Here is a 16,348-nt window from a genome sequence, read left to right as displayed (position 1 = left end):
TGCGAGGGTCTTTAACAAATTTCGCAAGGAAGGTGGCCATCTTCGAGTCTAATTCGGGGGTAAGGGCCACCTTGCCCTCCAACGTAGGCCTAGGGCACTCTCCCCACAGACAACTCCTCGCTTCATTCGCTAGGGGCTTGCGGAGGCATCCTGCGACGAACTTCGCCACCTTCTCCCCCGGAGTCCAGGCAGCAGACCACGGATGCAATATTTAATCTCGGTCTAGCATGCCCGAGCTGTCCTGGGGCAAGTCGGCAGCGGAGCCCGAAGGGCGCCAAGAACGCACAGACCCATCCTCGTCATCTGTGTCTGCCGGTGACATACCACCCGGGGAGGAGGGAGCTGTGACTATGGACCCCGAAGGATCCGGGGTTGACGGAGGCGCAGGGGTGGGCGCGGTTGCCTTGGCCAGAAAAGCATCACGCAGGCGCTCAAAGGCATCCCTGTCCACACACTGCGTCGACCCGGGAACCCTCTCCTTACACACCTTCTAAGGGGCAGGCGGTGAACAGCCCGCAGGGGCTGCCGTCGAGCTTGCCATCCCTAAATGGGCTTGAGTGACTCTCTCAAACTCTTGTGTAATGGGAGCAGAGAGGCGGTCCTCCATAGGGCCTACTATCTCTTGCACGCATCTGTAAATAGAGCTGTCTACAGCGCTGTAGAATTCCTCATCATTCAAATATTGATTGGATTCCTCCTCCTCATAATAATTTTCCTCCTGATCCATGACCAGCACTTTAGGCCTAAAGTGGTAGAGAAGCTGCAAGGCACAAGATCAGGGCAGCAGGCAGTACCCGTGCAAACTGTGGCGCAGACAGAATCTGCCGATTTTGGCCCCGGTGTAACCGGAGGGGGGGGGGGGACACAGACCCCAAGCGCGCTGACCCTTGCAAGAACTGGGTCCACACCAGCTCCCTGCGCGCTTGCAGTAACAAGAAGCAGGCTTTCACAGAGTGTCCCCACAGAAAAAACGCCCGCAGGCGGCAACGCGGTAATTACTGCTTTACAGACCCCATCGGGGCGTCAGAAGGAATATGTGGGCAGAGTACTGACCCAGGAAAGGCTCTGGGCGTAGCGGTGAGGTGGCACCAGGGGCTCCGGCGGCTCGCGGCTCCCAGCGCATCCCTCCTGAGGAGAAAACAGCACTGGGACCAGCGAGACGCTCCGGCGCCCCCTAGCGGCCGGAGGAGGCCGCAAACTGGGTAAAAGCCGCGGAAGGGACCGTGAACGTCCCCGCGGCAATGAAGGGGCTCTGAAAAGGAAAACAGAGCAACAGCATAAATATACAGTCGCAACAGCAACCCGATCTCAAAAAATACACAGAATAAGAACTCCAATCGTCCACATAAAGGAGAAGACAAGGAGAAGCACTTAACTGGCTGCGAAGCAGCGAAGAAAGAGGAAGTAGGCACAGGGAGGACGTCCTTTCTAACCTGCATGGATATGGAGGAAGGACTGAGCGGTGGACTGCCTGACTTGCTGTCATGGGACTTGTAGTTTACTGAGAAAAATGTTGTTGTTTTGATTCTAGCCCTTTTACCTTTGTTTAGGGGTTTAGGGCTCATGGTATTGCTTTTTTGGCTGCTGTGTGTTGTGATGAATAAACAGCGAAGAAGGAAAAAGCATAATCTGAAGCCTCCGGTCCTGACATAGAATCAGCACTTCATATCACCAGATTACAAAATATGTGAATGCACGCAGGAAGAAGAGGACACCGACTTAGGTGACGGAAGTTCTTTTCTGTTAGCTGACCTACTCCCGTCTCAATTCATAGAGTTTGAAGACGATCTCTACTTCCCTGACGCCAAGGCCTGAAAATGACTTCCTTTTTTTCGTCCTTATTCACTTTTATTCCTGTGTGTCTTTCTTTGTTTTGCAACTTTTACCACAACAAAACTCTCACAACAAGTTCATCAGCAGCACTGTCTTCATCTTATTTTCCTTATTGATTTGAAGGTGCCGCAGTCTGCATTCCTGAGGTTCACAAGTTCACAACTCAGTCATGCTCCTCTGTCCTCCTCCTCCAGACTCCACCTATCCATTTCCCTCAAGGCAGATGGATGGATTACGAAGAATAAAGAAACTTTGTTTTCATAGATGAGTCCCCTCAAGTGGGACTGAAATTACTGACTGACTACATGCTTTCTGATTGCTGGCAGAGTTACTTCTGAAACTGACAGGGGAGGCTGCCCTGTGGGCCCTCACTTTCCGACGAAGATGCGGACAAAAAGTAGAACAGGTAATGAATAATTGAGAAGATGGCATGCAGTGGACAGCAATGGCTGTCTTGCTCTGAGGAAACCAATTGCTGTTTGTTTTTGTCCATGAAATGAATCATATGTCTTGTCTTAGTTATTATTTAATCTTTTACACAGTAATTATAACTCATGTCTACTATTCTGTTTTTTTTTACCTTGTTTAATTCAAATTGTACTTCAAATTCAGGGGCCACTATGTTGCATTTTACAATATGCAAAATGTCCGTGGAGTGGACTCACTTGCCAATATACCATGATGACTGATTACGATCGGCGGTAGGGCCGATCGTAAAAGTCTATGCGAAAACCTCGGACGGTCTGCAAGACCCATGAGTCCGATGTGATCGTGGCCCAGTTCTCCGGAAACAAAGCCAACCGCCCACCAATGCGGACCTGAGCCGCCGGGATGACACTCACCGTTTGAACTGTTTCCAGCAGAGTTCTTGAAACCACCTCTGCCTCGGAAGCGCTGGCCCCTGGTGGGGTAGAAGGTGTTGTAGTTGGAGGAGGCGTTAAATTGACCTCGCCCGGAGCCTTGATTCCTGTTGCCAGCTTACTGCTGACCGCCACGGCCGGTCGCGCGGCCCCCACCGCGACCAGCCCCCCGGGAGAAACGCTGTTGGAAAACCTTTTTAATGCTTGACTGGGCCCTGTCCAGGGACGTAAAGGTGGAAACGAATTTCCCCAACTCTTTAATGAAAGGGTCCCCAAAGAGTCCCCCTTGGGCTACCGCCCCGCCTCAGAAGAGGCCAAGTTGCCCAGCTTCGGGTCCAATTTAATTAAGAGGGACCTACGACGCTCGGTCGAGAGGGCACAATTTGCATTTCCCAGGAATACTACCGCTCTCTGAGCCCAATTAGATAGCACGTCTGGAGAAATTGGCATCCCTGATACCTTAACTTCCTCAGCAATGTCAAGTATCTTTGTGATTGGCGCTAGAGGGCGCGCTTGCGGAATGGCTGCCTAGACCTGCAGCTCCCGCTCCTTGGATATCGATCCTGCACTGATCCGCTGCCACGGGGTGCCGTGTCACCCCCAGAAGCCCGGTTCCTGCAACACGACAGTGCTCTCTGCACTCGGTCGAAATTTGGGACGGCTGTGAGACTCGGAGCCAGAGATACGAGTCTCTGCAGATTGCCCGACGCCTGCCCTGGTGCACACTGGTGAGGGAGCCCGGCCACCACAACTACGCGACTCCGGCGTCCGCCACGAGGCGCCCAGGCCGTGCAACCACCCTGCCTGCCTCACCCCTCCGGGCCGGAATGCTGTGCAGGTCGAGAGGGTGAGCGGCACATACCATCCTCTGCTTGGCATCCTTTTGAGCACGGCGTGGCCGACACGGAGTGCGACCTGTGTCCAGCGGGACGGCTGCTGCCTTGCTGACTGCCGCGCCGGTCCCCGCTGTCGCTGCGGACCCGGAGCTGCGTGCCGCTACATACCGGACCCGACAGCCGGCTACAGCGCTTGCACTTGAGGGGAGTCCCCCCTCCACTGACGGTGCTCCTTTCCCACGGGGCGCCGCAGATCCTATGTACATTGGCAGCGTGGATGGCTGCTGCTGAGTGACCTGACTGCCCTTCCCCCATGGGACTGCCAAACAGACTGCATTGCGCCTTCTAACGGCAGATGGGACGCGACCCCTGGAGTTGATCCGGAGGCTTGGCGCTGGGACTGGTGCTTCAACGCAGACACTGCCTAACAGGTACCCAAGGCTGCTGCTGGGGGCGCGGTGGGCGACTGCTGCCACAGAACAATTGTTGGCCGTGGGGCGCTGCTTGTGGCACTGCACGCTCATTGTGTTGCTGTTAGGCGCTGGCCTTGAGACACTCCTGGTGTGCAGCTGGTTGCTGCCCGCCCGCTTGCCTTCCACTGCCTCTACCACCCCATCTGGGCCCTCACCTGCTTGGAGAATCCGCCATGGGACGTCCTGACGCTCGTCAGCCCAAACTGAGCTTTGACAACACTCGCAAGGGCCACACATCGACGCAGACGCGCCCGGGTCCCAGCGAGCCGCCCCCGCAGCCTGCTCCGCCTGACGCACCTGCTGCGGATATTGCTAACCTACTACTGGAAATGCGGCAGGGATTCGCTACCGTGGTGGAGAAGGTGGATGGAGTCACGGCCCGGCTGGACGCATTGGTCCATAAAGTGGATTGCCATGAGGAACGCCTTACAACTGCGGAACAGAGGATCTCCGACAACACCGATGTCACCACGACCCACGCGACACAGCTAGCGAGAATGGATAACCTCCTCCGCATAATCGCGGCAAAGAATGAGGACTTGGAAGCGCGGAGTCGCCGCAATAACATTCGCATTACCAATGTGCCGGAATCCACTGCCACGGGTAGAATGGAACTCTATGTGGAGAAACTGCTCAAGGGATCTATCGGGGAGGACGCCTTCTCCTCCCAGTTCATAGTGGAGAGGGCTCATCGATCACTGGCGCCTATGCCCCAGCCTGGCCTGCCACCGAGACCCAGAATCGCTCGACTTCTGAATTACCGAGACCGCGACACGGCCCTTCGAGCAGCCCGGACGCAGAGGTCGCTGAGGTATGAAGGCATCACCTTTTCCATCTATCCTGATTTTACACCGATGGTTCAGGACGAAAGGCGCAAATTCCTTCCGATAAAAAAGAAACTGAGGGAAGCCCAGATAGACTACGCACTTTTGTATCCGGCAAAACTGAGGGTTACTCACCAGGGCAAACAGCGCTTCTTCACTAACCCGCAGAAAGCCGAGGATTACTTCAAATCCATCCGGAGAGCGCGCAGAGACAACCAGGCACCTGACGACGGACTAGAGATCGACGACTTGCCTCCTGAACGTCAAGAGGATTAAACTGCCTTCGTGACATTCGGCCTCAGACACCTATGTACTTCTTCGCTGGTCGGCGCTGGCTTCCCAATTGGTGGTTTGGCAGAATCACGAGGATCGGACTTCCTGGACTGCACACCCCCGTGGTAACGTATACCAAGGACCGCTTTCTCGGCCCTAGTCTCCACCGAGGGCGGTACAGTATGGAGCTATGGGCCGGATTGTGGCAGCGCGTACCTTTGGATGATCCCTAGTTGGGTATTCCCCGCTGATCTATTGCATGTTTGGCTATTTGCCGCTCTGAAGTTGGGGGGGAGGGGGATGAGGGGGGGAAGTTGTTGGGGATTTCATGGCTGCTGGCATGTTTGGGATGCTGGGGTGGGTGGGGGGAGATCGGATTTCATGAGGTTACCAATGCATAGACTGTGTTTGCTTATATTGATGTGGTGTGGGACCTGGCGACCCTGGTGCGGGCGTGATATTAGACTTTGGCCCGATTGGGCGCCTTCTTCTTTGTTGTCAATGTACTCATGGCTGCGGTAAACCCGACTACGCGATTGACATGCCTTTCATGGAATCTTCGGGGGTTGAATGATGCCCGGAAGTGCAGGAATGTTGTCGCCTACTTGAATAGACATCATGTACAAGTAGCTCTACTACAAGAGACACACTTGCCCGTGCGCGGGGACGCCCCGTTTGGACAGAAATGGGCGGGTACCCGCGCTTTCTCCTCTTATTCGTCTTATGCCAGGGGTGTGGCGATTCTTGTTGCCCGTGGTGTACCCTTCCTCCGCATGGGTGAGATAGCGGACAAAGAGGGTAGATATGTTTTATTGTGGGGGAGGGTGGGGCATGACACCTATCTATTTGTCTCAATGTATGCACCGAATGTTGACTCACCTGTTTTTTTTTCCACTCTATGGGGCACAATCGTTTCCATTGGTGCACGGCATATCATTTGGGGAGGTGATTTTAACCTGGCCTTAGCGCCCTCACTTGATAGGGCGGATGGGGTTAACTCTTACAAGCCCCGAGCTAGGGAAGTTTTAGAAGGAGTGATGGAGGAGGGTGGACTTTTGGATGCCTGGCGACAGATACACCCCCACGGGCGGGAGGGCACGCACTTCACACATCACACCGGGACCTGGGCGCGCTTGGATTATTTTTTGGTGACCCGTGGCGTCATTGGGGACCTGTTGGTGGTTGACCATCTGCCTAGAACCTATTCGGACCACAGCCCTGTTAGACTACAGTTCCGTACTCCTGGGTGGGATAGTCCGAGACCGCAGTGGAGGCTGAGCCCAGATACGCTCCTTGACGAGCTTTTTCGTACAGAGTTGGGGGAGGAAATCAGGGACTTCTTCCCTAGAAACAAGGGTTCAGTAGAATCAGTGGAACACATATGGGAAGCTTTCAAGGTAACCATTCGGGGCTTCTGCATTTCTAAGAGCCATGGGGTCCTGCGAGATATTCTACGTACCATTACCACATTGGAGAGTGAGTTGCGTGCCCTGGAGCTCCGAATGGTGGCGAGTGATGACCCACGCCTACAGGCGACCTTTCGGGACACACTATCCAAGTATGAAGAGGAGACTGCCAGGGAGGCGAAATACCGGGGCAAACACTGGGTGGCCCGGAAATACTGCGAGGGGGATAGGCCTGGCAAGGTACTAGCTTCACTCACGCGCGCGCCACGAGAACACAATACCATACTAGAACTTACTGATGAAACTGGCATTGTCACCAGGGAATCGGATGAGATACTGACTACATTCACAGCACATTACTCCACACTATACACTTCCAAGGCAGAGGCGGATGCTCCATATGCTGACTATTTAGATGACGTGGCGCTCTGCTGGCTCAGCGATGGCGATAGGGAGTTCCTGGCGGCGCCTTTTGAACTCGAGGAAGTTCGCGAGGCCATTATGTCCCTACAGAATGGGAAGGCTCCAGGGCTAGATGGCATCCCAGCCGAATTCTACAAAGCTTATATTGATATTATGGCGCCCGTGCTTAATGAAGTCTTTACTGAATCGTTGGCTGACGGCAAGCTGCCTCGGTCTATGCGCGAAGTGGTTATCACCTCCCTTCTGAAACCTGGCAAGGCCCCTACTTCCTGCGACTCTTACCGCCCACTTTCCCTTCTGAATTGTGATGTGAAGATCCTTGCTAAAGTACTCGCCACGACACTCTCACTGCTAATGACTAGGATCGTCCTGCCCGACCAGTCTGGCTTCGTGGCCGGCAGATCTACTTCCCATAACCTACGCACCCTGTTTTCCCTGCTACGCTCTGTCCACCCTGATATCCCGGTGGCGGCTGTGTTCCTTGACGCCACCAAGGCGTTCGACTCCGTCGAGTGGCCCTACCTCTTCTCGGTTCTGGGACGCATGGGGTTCCCTAAGCTGTTCTTGTCATGGGTACGCCTCCTCTACACGGACCCCACGGCGAGAGTACTGATCAATGGGAAGCTATCGTCACCTATCAGTCTTACAAGAGGTACTCGCCAGGGGTGCCCGCTCTCACCCCTGTTATTTGCTATTGCGGTCGAACCACTGGCATGCCGCCTGCGTCAATTGCACCGTGAGGGAGCGATTCAATGCTTGCAGCGGCAAATCGATGTATCCCTCTATGCGGATGACATCACACTGTATGTCAAGTACCCGGAATTACACCTTAACCCCCTACTCCGTGAATTCGTCCTGTTCGGTGGCCTGTCGGGTGTTCATATTAACTGGGCCAAATCTCAATTTTTTCCCCTTACTGACGCGGTGAGTGCTTTCCCATTGGATTATCCGTTGGTATGGTGCCAGGATGATCTGCGCTATTTGGGAATTCGCATAGCACGGGATAAAGATGAGACACTTCGCTCCAATTACGGAGTGGCCATGACTAAACTGACCGCTTCTGTCGACAGGTGGATCACGATGCCGCTTTCAATGGCTGGCAGAGCCTCCCTCATTAAAATGGTGATATTGCCCCGCTTTCTGTACTTTTTTCTCAATATCCCCTATTACCCAGGGGCTTTTTTTTTTAGGACACTCCGCGCCGAACTGCGTAGGCTCTTTTGGGGTGGCAAATCTCCCCGGCTAAAGTGGTCCACGTTGACCCTTCCCTACGACCAAGGCGGCTTCGACATCCCTGATTTCGAGGCGTACTACCTGTGTGCACAAGCGCATTTTGCCTACCATTGGATGGCTCCTACTCCCTTCATGCCACACATAGCAGTGGAGGATTGGATTGCACACCCACTTCCATTGAACGGTCTGATGCACTGTTCCGAGAAGTCCATCTCTACGGCGAATACCTCGGTCTCATGCACCCTGGACGCGTGGCGGCGACTCGCCCGGCGGCTCCTCTGCGCGCTGCCCTACTCTCCTAAGCTTCCTCTGGCCTATCATCCGAACCTTGCCCTGCTATCAGAATTGGGGTTCCGGCAGCTCTGTGGCAAACTTCACGTCTCCTTCTGGGGCGACCTGTTCCACAACGGACTTTTCAAAACGGCGGATCTTTTCTTCCACTCGCATGCCCCCACACCCCTTGAGCTGTTTTACTATATAAGACTGCGCGCGGGGATGCGGGACATCCTTCCGGATTACCCTGCTGAACCTGCAACTTTGCCTCCGCTACACCACCTCCTGGAGTCTCCAGATGGGGCCCATTTGGTCTCTGGGCTCTACCGCCAATATCGGGGAGCTGCTCCCTTACCGGTCTCTGCTGCCAGACTGCGCTGGTCGGAGGAACTTGACACAGAGGTCTCGGACGACCAATGGCAATACTGCTGCGCATTGACTTCCCGCATCTCCGCCAGTTGCAGGTTGAAAATAATACATTATAAATACCTGCAGAGGGTCTACTACACGCCGGTCCGGAAGTACAGATTCGGGCTGGCCGATAGTGATCGCTGTGAACGGTGTCGTGCAGACCACGCTGACTTTCTCCACTTAGCATGGTCCTGCCCCCAAGTTGCTGACTACTGGTGTCAGGTCATCGAGGCTGTTGTGCAAATGGTAGAAGAGGACATTCCCGCTGATCCTTTGGTGACCGTCCTTGGGTACACAAAGCACATATCCAAGGCGAACAGAAAATTAGTCGATATTGCATTCCTCCTCGCCAAGCGACGTGTCGCCTGCCGCTGGAGCAGGGGCAGAGCGCCCAAGTTCAAGGATTGGTTAACTGACTTAACATATTGCCAAGATCAGCATAACACCTTTTCTGAATCATTGCCTCTCACGAGTAGACCCAGGAATGTTTGGGACCCACTGGTGCACTACTTGCTCAAACGCTCGGACGATGATGCAACGTCGGACAATGGGCTCATTGCTTCTCAATCCCATTTTTGTTCGCCTTATTACTACCTGGCTATACATGGCGCATGCTGTTTTCCTCTACCTATGGGACCCCTATGCCCCCTGCTGTCTCCTCATGGAACAGGTGGCACTAGCCTCCACGGCACCGCCCCCCTCGCCTCCCCCTCCTGCGACCATCTTCTCCTTCCGTTGAGCCACGAGCTGTCCCCCCCTTCATCTGGAGAGTGCTGTCCTGCATACCACTGACGGCTCTGCACTGCCACCCCATGGACTACCAATACCTTGGGTCCTCGAACCCGGGAAATTCACCGCCCCGCGCACTGGCGCCTAGCAGACCCACCACTTTACACCACTACTACACATTGTTATTGCACCATACTACACCATCGCACATACGTAACCTCGTTGGGAAGTTGGGGTTTTCTTTTTTTTCTTTTCCATGTTCTACCCGTTACAAAAAATTAGGAGTGAGATTCTCTTCTTGCTCACACAAAACCTGTTCGACTACAATACATCCTTCCTTGGCCTGCCCCGCCGGACGGCGCTGTGATAAACTTTCTATCTGTGATATGCCGCCGGGCCCCCGGGATGCCGGCTACAAGGCTGTGTATTGTTGCTCCGCTATTGCTGCCGGCCTCCGGGTTGTAGGCATCTCAAGCTGTGTATCCTTGTATGCTCTTATCAATAAAGTAGTTTGAACGCCAAAAAAAAAAAAAAAAAAAAAAAGTATCTTTGTGATTGGGCCTATGGCATCCAAATGTTTATCCTGACAGGAACGCCAGGACCGATCAATCCCCTTGCGAGGGTCTTTAACGAATTTCGCAAGGAAGGTGGCCATCTTCGAGTCTAATTCATGGGTAAGGGCCACCTTGCCCTCCAACGTAGGCCTAGGGCACTCTGCCCGCAGACAACTCCTCGCTTCATTCGCTAGGGGCTTGCGGAGGCGTCCTGCGATGAACTTCGCCACCTTCTCCCCCGGAGTCCAGGCAGCAGACCGCGGATGCATTATTTCATCTGGGTCTAGCATGCCCGAGCTGTCCTGGGGCAAGTCGGCAGCAGAGCCCGAAGGGCGCCAAGAACGCACAGACCCATCCTCGTCATCTGTGTCTGCCGGTGACATACCACCCGGAGAGGAGGGAGCCGTGACTATGGACCCCGAAGGATCCGGGGTTGACGGAGGCGCAGGGGTGGGCGCGGTTGCCTTGGCCAGAAAAGCGTCACGCAGGCCCTCAAAGGCATCCCTGTCCACACACTGCGACGCCCCGGGAACCCTCTCCTTACACACCTTCTTAGGGGCAGGCGGTGAACAGCCCGCAGGGGCTGCCGTCGAGCTTGCAATCCCTAAATGGGCTTGAGTGACTCTCTCACACTCTTGTGTAATGCGAGCAGAGAGGCGGTCCTCCATAGGGCCTACTATCTCCTGCACGCATCTTTAAATAGAGCTGTCTACAGCGCTATAGAATTCCTCATCATTCAAATATTGATTGGATTCCTCCTCCTCATAATAATTTTCCTCCTGATCCATGACCAGCACTTTAGGCCCAAAGTGGTAGAGAAGCTGCAAGGCACAAGATCAGGGCAGCAGGCAGTACCCGTGCAAACTGTGGCACAGACAGAATCTGCCGATTTTGGCCCCGGTGTAACCGGAGGGGGGGGGGGACACAGACCCCAAGCGCGCCGACCCTTGCAAGAACCGGGTCCACACCAGCTCCCTGCGCGCTTGCAGTAACAAGAAGCAGGCTTTCACAGAGTGTCCCCACAGAAAAAACGCCCGCAGGCAGCAACGCGGTAATTACTGCTTTACAGACCCCGTTGGGGCGTCAGAAGGAATATGTGGGCAGAGTACTGACCCAGGAAAGGCTCTGGGCGTAGCGGTGAGGTGGCACCAGGGGCTCCGGCGGCTCGCGGCTCCCAGCGCATCCCTCCTGAGGAAAAAACAGCACTGGGACCAGCGAGACGCTCCGGCGCCCCCTAGCGGCCGGAGGAGGCCGCAAACTGGGTAAAAGCCGCGGAAGGGACCGTGAACGTCCCCGCGGCAATGAAGGGGCTCTGAAAAGGAAAACAGAGCAACAGCATAAATACACAGTCGCAACAGCAACCCGATCTCAAAAAATACACAGAATAAGAACTCCAATCGTCCACATAAAGGAGAAGACAAGGAGAAGCACTTAACTGGCTGTGAAGCAGCGAAGAAAGAGGAAGTAGGCACAGGGAGGACGTCCTTTCTAACCTGCATGGATATGGAGGAAGGACTAAGCTGTGGACTGCCTGACTTGCTGTCATGGGACTTGTAGTTTACTGAGAAAATTTTTGTTGTTGTGATTCTAGCCCTTTTACCTTTGTTTAGGGGTGTAGGGCTCATGGTATTGATTTTTTGGCTGCTGTGTGTTGTGATGAATAAACAGCGAAGAAGGAAAAAGCATAATCTGAAGCCTCCGGTCCTGACATAGAATCAGCACTTCATATCACCAGATTACAAAATATGTGAATGCACGCAGGAAGAAGAGGACATCGACTTAGGTGACGGAAGTTCTTTTCTGTTAGCTGACCTACTCCTGTCTCAATTCATAGAGTTTGAAGACGATCTCTACTTCCCTGACGCCAAGGCCTGAAAATGACTTCCTTTTTTTCGTCCTTATTCACTTTTATTCCTGTGTGTCTTTCTTTGTTTTGCAACTTTTACCACAACAAAACTCTCACAACAAGTTCATCAGCAGCACTGTCTTCATCTTATTTTCCTTATTGATTTGAAGGTGCCGCAGTCTGCATTCCTGAGGTTCACAAGTTCACAACTCAGTCATGCTCCTCTGTCCTCCTCCTCCAGACTCCACCTATCCATTTCCCTCAAGGCAGATGGATGGATTACGAAGAATAAAGAAACTTTGTTTTCATAGATGAGTCCCCTCAAGTGAGACTGAAATTACTGACTGACTACATGCTTTCTGATTGCTGACAGAGTTACTTCTGAAACTGACAGGGGAGGCTGCCCTGTGGGCCCTCACTTTCCAACGAAGATGCGGACAAAAAGTAGAACAGGTAATGAATAATTGAGAAGATGGCATGCAGTGGACAGCAATGGCTGTCTTGCTCTGATGAAACCAATTGCGGTTTGTTTTTTGTCCATGAAATGAATCATATGTCTTGTCTTAGTTATTATTTAATCTTTTACACAGTAATTATAACTCATGTCTACTAATCTGTTTACCTTGTTTAATTCAAATTGTACTTCAAATTCAGGGGCCACTATGTTGCATTTTACAATATGCAAAATGTCCTTGGAGTGGAATCATTTGCCAATATACCATGATGACTGATTATATAATATATCTTTTTTCTTTACAGTCACTCACTGGGATGGATGGATCATCAGTGACGGTTTACAGAAGAACTATGGCCAATTCGTGAGTGGCAAACAGGTAAACCAGTCTACAACAACTACTACAGGAGAACTACATGTCTGTCTATTCGTGGTATGTAGTGGTCGAGGGCGAGGCAGTGTACTGTTGTTGTTATGCCATGCAGAGTCCACTACAGACAGCAGTTCATGTAAAATTGGGGCTATATGGCTTGCTGCATACAATTAGATATGCTTTGTCTGTCTGACAAAGAGCCTAGGTATGCTGCATCAGGTTGCTTCACTCAGTGGAGCCCGCCTTGACCGTATGCACGGCACTGCCTCAAGCTTGGGCCAAACATCCGTTATGTTTGCGAAATTTGCTGTTACTCGGTTTTTCGCACATCTCGCGAAATTACCGAAAAATAGCAAACTCTTGAGCGGAACAGATTTTTGGCCCATGCTTGCGGCAGGGCCATGCAGATGGTCAATGCAGGCACCACTGAGTGAAGCATCCTTATGTAGCATACCTAGGCTCTTTGACACAGACAGACAAAGTATTTCTAGGGTTTAGAGTTCAGTGCGATTTACTAGAGTTTTTGGGTTTAAGTTGGTAGGGTTCCTTCTGAGTCTAGGGCTCAGGGCCCAATGCAGGCTCGTTCATAATGATGTTGGCAAGGTTTTAGGGGGGTTTGGCGTTCTTTTGTCCAGAATTGGCAGAATTTTGGCCTTTTTTTGAGTTTTGCGGGCGCGTGTGTTTGGGTGAAAACTAAGTGAAAACTAGTCGTAGACCTTCTTCTTCTTCTTCTTCAAAGAGCGCAGTGGTTCGATTTTGTTCTGCCTTGCTGAGATTCTTGGGAATCGCTGGAACAAGTGTCCAGGTAAGTTTCAAGAGGATCGAAGTAGTGGAAGTGCTTAAAACAGCAATTTTTTTGTGAACAGCGCAATTTGCCATGTTTTGAATATACCAGTATACCCTGTTTTTGGGGGGCTGTTTGGGGGTGTTCTAGATTTGTGGGGGGGTAGGGGGGTCTTGTAGCACTGCTGGGAAGGTCTAATTTTGATTGCAAGTGGTTTGAAGAAAATCCATGGTGGAAAAGGTGGGTTTGGGCCTAGTTGCAGACAGCGTTTTGGCACAATTTAAACTAAGGCCTAGCAGTATTGCGTGTTTTTAGGGGGCTGTTTGGGGGGGTCTAGGTATTTGGGGGTCAGGGAGCACTGCTGGGATAGTCTAATTTTGATTGCAAGTGGTTTGAAGAAAATCCATGGTGGGAAAGGGGAGTTAGGGCCTAGCTGCAGAGTGCGTTTCGAGTGATTTTGACTGGTAGGACGCAAATTTTCTAAGTGTCACATTTTCCATTTTTGCTTTTGGCCTGTTTGGGGGTGTTCTGCCTTTTTGCGGGTGGGCTGAGGGGTCTGGGGGCATTGCTGGGAAGCTCTAATATCCGATGCTAGTGTTTTGGATAAAATCCATGGTGAAAAAGTTTTTCTGTTTTTTCTCACCTGCTTGTTTTTGGGGGGCTGTTTGGGGGGGTTCTAGGTTTTTGGGGGTGGGTTTGTTGGTCTGGGAGCACTTCTGTGATAGTCTAATTGTGATTGCAAGTGGTTTGAAGAAAATCCATGGTGGAAAAGGGGGGTTTGGGCATAGTTGCAGAGTGCGTTTTGGAGTTAGGGTTAGCACTTTCAAATTTTTTCTGGGGGCTACTTGATGGTGTTCTACATTTTTGTGACTGGGTTCAGTGGTCTGGGAGCACTCCTGGGAATGTGTAATTGTGATTGCAAATGGTTTGAAGAAAATCCGAGGTGAAATGTTTTTTTTTCAAAAATTGCATTTCTGCGGAGGGCTACTTGGGGGGTTCTAGATTTTTGCGACTGGGTTTAGGGATCTGAGAGCACTGGGAATGTCTAATAATCATTGCAAGTGTTTTGAAGAAAATCCATGGTGGAAAAGGGGCCTTTTGGGCCTAATTTCAAAGTCCGCTTTCTGCTTGATTTTCAACTAGGCCTCATCCCCGTCGCAGTATTGCATGTTTTTTGAGGGCTAGTTGGCGGGGTTCTACAGTTTTGAGCCTGGGTTACGGGGTCTAGGGGCACTCCTAGTAATGTCTAATTTTGATTGCAAGTGTTTTGAAGAAAATCCACGGTGGAAAAGGGGGGTTTGGGCCTACTTGCAGAGTGAGTTTTGGCACGTTTTGAACTTAGGCCTGTAGCACTATCGCATGATTTTAGGGGGCTAATTGGGGGGGGTTCTACATGTTTGCAACTGGGTTCAGGGGTCTGGGAGCACTCCTGGGAATGCAAGTGTTTTGAAGAAAATCCATGGTGGAAAAGGGGGGTTTGGGCCTAGTTGCAGAGTGCTTTTTGGCACGATTTGAAGTTAGGGGTCAACCTGGCAGCAGTATTGCATGTTTTTAGGGGGCTACTTGGGGGTGTTCTACATTTTGCCAACTCTGTTCAGGGGTCTGGGAGCACTCCTGGGAATGTCTAATTTTGTATGCAATTTATTTAAAGAAAATCCATGGTGGATCCGCAGAATTCAACCATAGTTACTATTACTATCCTTGTAAAGGAGAACCAGGTTACGCACTTTTGAAATGATGATTGTATATAATAATAATGTCAGCTCTGAAAACTGAAAGTGTTATTTTGCACTACACAGCGTACCTTACATTTTTTTAACTGGTTCACTTCCTGTTTTTTTCCATCAAAAATTACAGGACGGCTTTTAACCTGTGCCATGGAACAAACGATGAACTCAGACGCAATCCACAATTACTCATCAGGCAGCCAGTGGACAGTGTGTTTGGTCACCAATATTGATCGACGGAGCGTAAGATGGAATGGAGGAGTATATCGTGAATAAGAGGAATGGCTGGATGCATGCAACTTCACCAATTCAACAGGACAACTACGACATAAAGTTAGAGTATTCTCTCTTAACTTCTCCTTATCTTTTAAATGTTATTGTTGTAAAAGTGAACTTCTACGAATGTGACTAGGTGCGTTTCTTTATTCTCTGCTTAAAAGTCATCTCTCCAGCTATTTCATACGTTTCTTTGCTATTTTTATAACTAACTTAATGTACTAATAATAAGTGTTTATTCTCTATGAGGGCAGAAAGGCAAGTGAAATTGCATAATTAATGCAGCCCTGTACTAGTGTCAATGTCAAATTGTTTCCTCATACTTACCAATAAGATGTAGTAAGTACAACCTTTCAGTAACCTAACCATCCATTTAGCAAACAACTTCATGCATGCAGTAGTGCACTACCTTTATGTCCCTTAAAAGTAAGTAGTAAGTAGTAAAAATGTTATTGTATGTAGTTAATTAAAACCTTTACAATATTGATGACATAAAAAAGAAAAAAGACGTGATTTAAAACTATAATAAACAAGCGGACGCATCATTAAAAAAGAAAACTTTCTGTAATGTCTGTGTGCATGATGTATTTGCGGATGTAACCGATTGATTGCACGTTCACGCAGTCAAATTCAGACCTTTGGAATCCTTGTTCTCAATGTTCACTATTAACTGAAGTTCCTTTTGACAAAATCTAGCGGCCCTGCAGGCTATCTGCAGTTGGTAACTGTTCAGAGCTAGCATAACGGCCGGACGGCATGA

Source organism: Lissotriton vulgaris, chromosome 5 (assembly GCF_964263255.1).
Source record: "Lissotriton vulgaris chromosome 5, aLisVul1.2, whole genome shotgun sequence".
NCBI classification, from domain to species: domain Eukaryota; kingdom Metazoa; phylum Chordata; class Amphibia; order Caudata; family Salamandridae; genus Lissotriton; species Lissotriton vulgaris.
Note: the sequence above shows the minus strand (reverse complement) of the source record.